Genomic DNA, 9,894 nt, shown 5'->3' with positions numbered 1-9,894 from the left:
TGATGCAGTGGAAATCTATATGGATGACTTTACTCCTTATGGGGCCAACTTCCAAGAAGCATTGTCCAATCTGGGAAAAGTCCTAACCAAATGCATTGAGATGAACTTGTCCCTTAGTCCTGAAAAATGTGAATTCCTAATGACTGAAGGGACCGTGCTAGGCCATACCATTTCTTGCCAAGGGTTACAGGTGAATCCTAAGAAAATTGCTCTCATCAAGAAGGTTCCACCTCCTCAAAAGGTAAGGGATGTTCGGAGTTTCTTGGGATTAGCAGGATATTACCGGAGATTCATTAAAGACTTCAGCAAGCTAGCCTCGCCATTGTTTGGCCTGTTGGCAAAAGATGTGGAGTTTAAATGGATTGACGATTGTCAGAGGGCTTTGAATGAATTGAAGGACAAGTTGGTGTCAGCCCCAATCCTGAGAGGTCCAAACTGGGCCCTACCTTTCCACATCCACACTGATGCCTCGAACAAAGCCATAGGTGCAGCTTTAGGACAAGTTGAGCAAAAACTTCCATATGCCATTTACCTTGTTAGCAAAAACTTGTCCAAAGCTGAGCTGAATTACACTGTAACCGAGAAAGAATTATTGGCTGTGGTCCATGCACTGAACAAGTTCCGACATTATATTACTGGCTATCAAACCTTTGTACATACAGGCATGCTGTAATTAGATATTTAATGAATAACCAGATGCGAATGCTCGTATTATTAGATGGTTACTTTTATTGCAGCAGTTTGATTTGACCATTGTTGACAAACCAGGTAGAGAAAATGTTGTTGCTGACTTTTTATCTAGATTGGATTTGTCTGCAGATGAGGATGGAACCGTGGATGACCAGATGCCCAATGAACACCTTTTTGCTATTTCAATACTCTCTCCATGGTTTGCTAATATAGCAAACTACCTTGTTTAAGCACAGTTCCCTCCGCACCTATCTTCAAAAGAGAAGAACAGAATCATCAGAAAAAGTGCCTCATTTACTTGGATCGGGGGCAATCTGTTCAAGCTTGGCCCCGATCAGATCTTAAGGCATTGTGTAAGGGAGGAGGAAGTCTTTGATATCCTCCTCACCTGTCATGATGGGCCTTGTGGAGGACATTTTGCAGCAAAGAGAACTGCCTTCAAAATCCTGCAGGCAGGCTACTATTGACCCACACTTCATCAAGATGTCAGAAGATATGTCAGCCAGTGTGACCAATGCCAAAGAATGGGGAAACCGACCCAAAGGGATGAGATGCCTCTCCAACCTCAGGTGACTCTTGAGCCATTTGAGAAGTGGGGTATGGACTTTGTGGGCCCAATCAACCCTCCTTCGAGGCAAAGGTCTTACATCATTGTGTGCACTGACTACCTGACAAAGTGGGCAGAGACCAAAGCAATCAAAGCAGCAACAGAAGAAAAGGTGGTCGAGTTCCTAAGAGAGATCATCTTCTATAAGTTTGGCTATCTAAGAGAGCTGGTCACCGATCAAGGGAGCCAGTTCACCTCCAACCTGGTTGAAGATCTACTAGCTCATCACAAGATCAAGCATAGGACTTCCACCCCCTATCACCCTCAAGCAAATGGGCAGGTGGAAGTCACCAATAGAGCATTAGAAGGGATCTTGACTAAGGTGGTGAGCAGCAGCAGAAAGGACTGGGCAGATCGCCTGGTTGAAGCCACATGGGCTTACAACACCACTTGGAAGACCACCACCGGCTTCACACCTTATGAGCTGGTCTATGGGAAGAAAGCTTTGCTGTCCATTGAGTTTGAATACAACACTTTGAGGATGGCAGCTCAGCTGGACCTAGATCTCAGCCATGCACAACAAGAAAGGTTATTGCAGCTGAATGGACTGGATGAGCACCGAATGCAGGCCCTCCTTCACTCAAAAGTGGTTCAACTTCAGAGAAAGGTGTGGCATGACCAACATCTCCATGACAAGCAATTTCAGCCGGGAGATTGGGCTTTGTTGTATGACTCCAGATACAAAGATTTCAAGGGGAAGCTGAGAACCAGATGGCTAGGGCCATATTCAGTGGAAAAGTGTCATGACAACGGATCTTTTCTTATTCGAACCATTGATGAGGAAGCCATCCCCATGCTTGTCAATGGGCATCGATTGAAGATCTACAGGAAGCCTCTCTCAAGACAAGAGTTCATCAAAACTATGGAGAAGGCAGTGTTGGTCATAGAGAAGGGTTCTGCCTCTGCTTTGGGCATACCCTGAAGAATCTAAAAAAAAATAAAAAATAAAAATAAAGAAATAATAAAGATCCTTGGGTGAAAACCTTTCTGAGGCGCCCAAGGTAGGTGGTAGGGGTGAAAACCTCATTGAGGCACCCCTATTGTCTTTTCAAAAAAAAAAAGAAAAAAAAAAGATTGGAAAAAGATCCTTGAGTGAAAACCTCTTTGAGGCGCTTAAGGCAGATGGCAAAGGGTGAAAACCTCAATGAGGCGCCCCTATTATCTTTCAAAAAAAAAAGGAAAAAAAAAAAAAGAAAAAAAAACAAAAGAAAAAAACAAGGTCAGCAGATTCATTATGTAAAATTGCATGCAGGTGTTCTATGGAGGAGAGGAAGCTTCTCAACTCAGAGCTCAGGATCCTTATCATGCTGTCAGGAGACCTCACCAGCACCTCCTCCAAGAATACTCATTTTCTCCAAGGTATGTGCAATTTTATTACAGCTTGAGTCTTCTACAGGAAGACGCAGATGTTCTACAGGAAGATGCAGAGTTTCTACAGGAAGATGCAGATTTTCTACAGGAAGGTGCAGACTCTCTACAGGAAACGCAACCTTTCTACAGGAAGCTCTGTATTTCTACAGGAAACTTCCTGTAGAAGCCCAGGACGGTCCAGAATCCATGTTATGAGAAGATCTAACGGCTAAGGATCGGTTTGGACGCATGCAAGCCACTGTTGTCACCCTTGCACATTGCTGTTATCTTGTTCCACCATCCTTGTCGACATGCAACAAAGTTACCTGCACCAGCAAAGCAGATCGATGAGTTCTCAAGAAAAAGCAAATTGTAAATGAAAAAAACGCTAGAGATCTCGCACCATATTCATCACAGTCATCCAGAAGCTCCGGGAGCGTGATCGTGAGGCCAGATCCTTCGTCGTGCAGCATGCACCCAAGGAGGAAGAACTGTTACAAGACATCCCGCGGGAGTCCTGTAACAGTTAAGCCTGCTAGAGTGGATACCATTCACAGCGCAGGCCATATGCAATGAAACGCGGGCGCATGCAACCAAAGCATCCAATCCATCATCGGCAGCCTGTAAACATGGACCTCCGGGCCTGTGTAAGTTCGCCAGCAGCAGGTAAATCCACTCATCAGCGTCCAAAGAACCGAAACATCGTGTGCAGCCGCGTAGGTAAGTGTCTCGACCCTTCCTTCCATCAGATTGCATGAATCTTACTTTGATTGATTGCAAAGTGTAAAGGTGAATGGGTTGAGCGGCCGTATGGCCATTTGGCCGGCCATGTTGGCCAGTTAATGGTCTAGTTGGATGTTTGGGTGGCGGCCATGACAAAAAGAATGGGCAGCACGCACGTGAGAGCAATCCCGTCGAAAAAAAACGAGTTTAACAGGAGAGGCGGCGGCAGATCTGCGGGAATTGATGCGACAGCAAGTGAATGCGCAGTTGAATGATGGGATGACGTCGCCCAACGGTCCAGCGGGGACAGCTCACCCCCCACGCCACGGATTCCGCCGATTCAAAATCTAATCGGCTAGATTGCACTCATGCATTTATCAACCACCATTTTGAACTCGAGTGGCTATCCTGATCTTTCTGCAGTTCGATACGCCGAGCCTTTGGCTATCAGAACGATTGTGAAGCACACCCAAGGCGCAGACCAACTGCAGTCCTTCCCGAAAATCACGCACTGCTTCTACAGGAACGCTGTCATTCTACAGGAACGCAGTTTCTACAGGAAGGCGGGTGCCTCACGTAAAAAGGTGGCAAATTAAAAAGGTAACCCTGAACTCTTCATGCAACTGGTTTTTAAAGGTGGCAGAATCGTCGTCCACAGTCTGGTCATAGAAAATTGGTGAAATTGTTGTCTGCTGTGCCTATACTGTCATTCTACAGGATGTCAGGGTAATTAAACTGTGTTAAGTTCCTCAGGGATAAGTTTTGTGGGTTATGTGCATGACAGAAGCGTAATTCTACGCTCTGTCTCAGAAGACCAAATTTCTTCCACAATCACCACCTCTGGTTAAGGGAACTATTTTATCATGCCGGGTGGGTTTATTAGACGAGAACCCACTGATTCAACCAAGTTAAGGGAAAACCAGGAGGTGGTAGAGCTCTTCACATGGGTTCAATGGATATCTTTTTGTGACAAATTGCAGGGTTACGACGATGAAGTGGCAGAAGAATTTTTGCAGGCTCTGAGGCCGAAATCCAAGACACTGGCCACAGTGAACTTCAGGGGCCTAAGCCTCAAGCTCACCCCGCAATATATCAGTCGAATTACTGAACTTCCAATGGGTTTGCCATGGGATAAGGAAGAAAGGTAGTTGAGCCAGCAGGCCAAGAAAGAATTCTTTCCACCTGAGGAGGAATTCTCGGAGGACAAAAATGGGGTGCGAAGAACCAGCTTGCTGCCACCATGGAATGAAGTTAGCCTGCAAATCATGAAGTGTATAACCTGTGAAGGCCGTTTTAGCATCGTGTACGCGTATCACTTTCGGTTGCTCAATGAATTGAGGCACCGGATTGATCTTCCTGTAGAAGAGAAACTGAGCATTCCTTATTTCCTGCTACAGTCTCTAATTGAGTGTGCCACAAAGTTAAAAGAAGGCATACCAGATCAGGTAGCCCACCATGGGTTGATCAAACTTCTTGTGGAGGATGCGCTTCATTCATATAAGGTTCCCCTCTCATGGGAATCATTCCGGAATTTGACAAGAGATGGAGACATAAGAATGCTGATTGAAGAAACGGGTTCCTCCAGCAGTGAGGAAAAAGAAGCAGTGGCCGAGGAAAAGAAGGAAACAGGCCAGAAGACCCCGACCACAGTGCAGAAGAAAGAACAAAAGAAGAAGCATGAGAAAAAGGATGACAAAGAAAAAGGTGACACACCCATCTTGTCAGCTAGAGAAAAGAGGTTGCAGAGCAGAACGGACAAAGCTGAGGTGGTCCACATCAGCCCAAGTACCTCATCAGCACCCGCAACCAAACCAAAAAGCAAAACCCATGCAGCAAAGCAAGCCAAGGTGGCGACACCTGTGTCTACAGGAAAGCAGAAACAGGCTTCTACAGGAAGCCCGAAAACAGTAAAAGGGTCTTCTACAGGAAGCCCGAAAATCATTGAAAAAGGGACTTCTACAGGAAGCCCGAAATTGGCTAAAACAGGGTCTTCTACAGGAAGCCCTGAAAAGGTGAAACCTAAGGAGAAGAAGGCGGACATTCTAGCAAGGGAGGCAGCAGCTGTACTAGCTGACCTCAGCACGCCACCTAAGCCAAAAGAAAAGAGGAAGAGGGAGACCCCTCTATACTTTAAAGCTCGACGAAGTGTTAGGATAAAGACGGGTAAGCCACAGCCTCCGTCCAGCAGCCCGATTGTCATCGAAGATACCCCTGCTTCTCCCAAGGAAAAGTCCCCCTCAAGGATAACAGTCACCTATGAGAAGGGGAGTCCAAAGAAAAATACGTGGCAAGAAAGGTTAGACCTGTTGACTGAGAAAACTCGGCTACAGGAGGCTGAAAATGTTCTACACGACACTCTGGCCCGGCTACAGGAAACGGAAAAGAGGGAAGGAGAAGGACCCTCATCACCACCAAGGGAGGGTGAGGTAGAGCCACCTAAAGAGGCAGAAGAAGTACATATACCAGAGCCCAGCCCTCAGCCTAGTTTGAGTTCATACTACACCTTTTTAGAGGCGGGCAAGATCATATCGCAGAAATTTACTGTACCCCTATTTTTTGCATTGGAGGAAGAAAGAGTCCGTACCCACACATGGATGCAGATCGCCAAGTCAAAGGGTGTGGCGGACATAGGTCCCTTACAAGAGAAACTCAAGGAGGTCAGGAGTGAATTCACCATGGCTAAACATGTGGCTAATTGCCAACGTGTGCTTCTACAGGAAGAAAACCAGAAGCTGAGATTGCAGCTACAGGAACTAAGGGCAGGGGCAGGTATATCCTCCAAAGACACCACAGAAGAACAACAAGGCAAAAAGGAGCTGACCACCAGTCTTGAGGAGCCAATGACACTTCTACAAGAAGCAGAACAGCAAGCACAAATTGAAGTGCAAGCTCTAAAGGAACAGCTGCAACAAAAGGAAGCACAATTGGCCTGCATGGCCAGCTGGGCCATGGAGGCAATACAGTGCAGACAACCTGCAAAATCCTATGGTTTGTACTTAAAAGATCAATGGTTGCAGTTCCAAATAAATATCTTGGCACAAAGAGGTATTTCTCAGATCCAAAACCCACAACAATTTTCTGAATTGTGCAGTACTAGTTCGTCCGAAGACAAAGCCAAATTAGCAGAGTTATACCTCCACAATTTGGCTTTGCCTAATGAAGTCTCCTGGGATCCCAATATTGCCTTGGGTGATATGCAATTGATGGCGTTCGCTTCATGGTTGAACCATGAGGATCAAAGAGCAGCTGAAGCAAAATCGGTCATGAACCGAGAATTGAGCGAGCCACTGTTCATTCGAGCAGAACCAGAGGATCCGGTTGCACTCATCTCAGCACACCAACAGTTGTCTACTGATCCCACAGCTTCCTTGAGATTCATGGACCAACAGGCCCAAGCCATAGCTCATTTTGAAGACATGGAAAGACTGTTAGGAGAAAATGCTGCCCAAGCATGCACACGCAGATGGAACACCTTGGCACACAGTTTGAAAATCCGAGAGTACCATACCCCAACTCGGATGAGAGAAGCTTTGGTAAGGGTAGACCTTTACAAGAAATCCATGCAAAGCCTCCAGGCCAGCTGGATTGGCCTTAAACTCAGCCCACCTCTACTGCTAGGATTGACTGAAGGCAACACAGAGGAGGATGACAGTGAACAATGGGAGGAGGTGAATAGGAAAGCTGGATTTCATATCAGCAAGGAGGACACTACCACAGAGGCTTGGGATGTAAGGGAAGCAGTAAAAGCAATGAAGGATGAAGATTTGGACTAAGTTGCTCAAGGATGAGCAAATATTTTAGCTGGGGGGTGATGATGAGCCCCAATTTTTGGTACAATTTGGGCTCATTTGGCCTATTTTACCTTGCTCAACCATTCATCTTTTATCACTTATGCATTCATTTCTTAGTATATTCGTGTTGTTTGTAGGAAGAAGGGCAGGCATTATATCTATGTGGCTAATACATGATGATTTCAGGTTTTTGGCATTAAAGAGAGCAAAAGACCACGCAAATGGAGACAAGGAGACAGCAAAGGTGACATTGCGGGTTCATAGGGAGGTTGTCCACAGTCTTGATGACCTTCCTCATGATTTTCACCTTAACTCTGAGCTCCAACAGCTCTCCCCACCGAGCTTAAAGGCAGCCAACATGTTCTACAGGATCAACAGTTTATAGCAGTTTGACTTTCAGTTGGACAACCAAGCTCCACGAATGGAGGAAGCCAGCTTGATCTTCATTGTGTATAAATATGAAGGCCGTAGCCTTTGATAGGAGCTTTTTGAACTTTTGAACTGATATTGTAATTTCTGAGCACAGCTCGGTGTTTGTTTTTGTAAGCCAGTTTTGGCATGACATTAGACTCTTGATTATGAATAAAGGCAAGCAGATTTGGATCTAGTTCTAAGCTTTTAAGGGAGCTATAGCTCTCAGGTTAGGGCCCAACCTGAGAGCAATAGATCTCCTCTTCTTGTAGTGTTATTTGCCTTTCTTTCCAGCACTTTGTTTCTTTGTTTTGATATGCATTTCAAGAACACAGTCTGCTGATTTGATTTCTTTAATGAGATTGAGTAGGATTAGCTTATGGTTAAATCACTTTTAGTTGCTTAGATTAGAATAGGAGGATTGTAATTCACTGGAGCTCCAAGAAAAGGTTGATAGTGCCTTCACTGCCATCTCTGTTTAGGGATTGGGGTGTAGTCTATACCAACCACCAAAAAAACGCAGTCTTTTTCTACTTTTATGCAAGCTGCAACACAGTCGTTTTAATCATAGAACCATCCATGCACTCTGATCTTGAGCCATACTTCTTCATTACAACTCCATGCACGACTTCTCTTCACGATTTACATCGTTGTTCATTGGTTTAATAGCACAGGTAGCACAGGTTAATGGATTCTCGTTTTTGGTGCAAGACATAAGCAATTTGTTTTATTTACACTGCTCGGTATCATTCCACTTCCTTATTCTTCTTCTTAACCATGCCTCAAGCCACCTACTCGACCTTTGTTCAGCTCGTTTACCTTCCAACTCTTCCATTGCCCACGTAGCTCCATTTTCTTGACCTTTCGTTGCTCCCATCGTTCTATCCACCAACCAACTTCGTGCACTCTTTCTCCATCTTATTTCTCTGCCCCTGAGCCATCACAAACTCCATCTCCATCTTACCTATCCACCCATACCACTCCATCACTTCACCATCACCCAAAACTCCCATGGTAGAACATCCTGTAGAAGATAGCAGACTTCCTGTAGAATTCCTTAGTTTCCTGTAGGATCCCCTGCAGACATCCTGTAGAAGCCTCCAAACTTGGTTGCTGAGCACCTGAAAGTTGTGGACTTCTATGGACTGATGCTAGGGATCCTCTGGGACCTCTCCTAGCCCTCCTGACCTTTCCCATGCTTTCTCTCCCTTCGCACCACCTCTGCATAGCCAAACCCTAATAAGAAACAAAACCGTAATCACTCCAACCACTTAAGCAAAAATACAAAAACAATGTTCTTTTCAATGGAAGTAGTTTGAGTTCATGCATTTCACATCACTAGAAGTAATGGCATCATTTTTAGACATTTTCACTCTCACTATTGCATCATAGAGGTTAAACTAGTCAGATTAGGGTTTACTAGGGTTTCATGTTTTGGTTGGCTTTCAGTTCATTTTTGCAAAGTAGATTAATTTCCTTTGAAATAGCCTTCGTCCATCATTTAGAAAGATTATTCTGAGAACATATAGAAGTTGGCTTGAGCCCTAGCGGACTTGTGCCAGCTGACCAAGTGACAGCTGCGACAAGAGCTAGTACTTGTGCATACATCACCGTCGCTTCCAAGTTTGTACGAACTACCGGGTTGATAAAATTAGAGATAGGAAGCTCCAGGAGTTGTAGCATTATTGCTACAATACTGGAGCCCACCAATACACATAACAAATCTTACAAGTACATGAGAGAACACACCATCAACACAAATAACCACAGGAATCCCAAATAGTGCTGCAAAACCCTAGTCTTTCCTTTGCCAAAATTGCAGAGATACAAAGTGTAATACAATAGAAGCTAATCCCTCCAGAGTCCAACCATGAAAATGACTAAGAAAATACATAATATAGGCAAGCTAACACCTTTCCTTGCCTCTAGGGGTCGAGCTCATCATCCTAGGAGCTGTTTCAACCAATTCTAAACTGAGCACTACAATCTAGGCAATCAAAACAACTTGCCTCTATAAGCTAGGAAACGAATTCATTCATTAAATTTTTGACTTTTTATGAATGAATCTTCTAGAAGAGATAAATAAGTGCCATGACATCATAAAATTACATCAATTACATCAAGTAGGATGAAAAACCACTCCAAAAATTCAAAACTAGTCAAATCTGCGTTTTGCTGAGCTGTAGGTGAAAATCTGGCAAACTTCCCTGATGCGTAGCGCCCCAATCCTCAACGCGTAGCGCGCCTTTGAGCCAACTTTTGAGGCACTTTCCGGCATCCAAATGAGGCAAAATTAGACTTGTTGGAAAGTTCTGGATGTCT

Source organism: Pinus tabuliformis, chromosome 6, assembly GCF_031772625.1.
Source record: "Pinus tabuliformis cultivar Carrire ecotype Pingquan chromosome 6, CPIR1, whole genome shotgun sequence".
In the NCBI taxonomy this organism is placed as follows: domain Eukaryota; kingdom Viridiplantae; phylum Streptophyta; class Pinopsida; order Pinales; family Pinaceae; genus Pinus; species Pinus tabuliformis.
The sequence above is the reverse complement of the archived record's forward strand: the minus strand, read 5'-3'. Positions refer to the sequence as shown.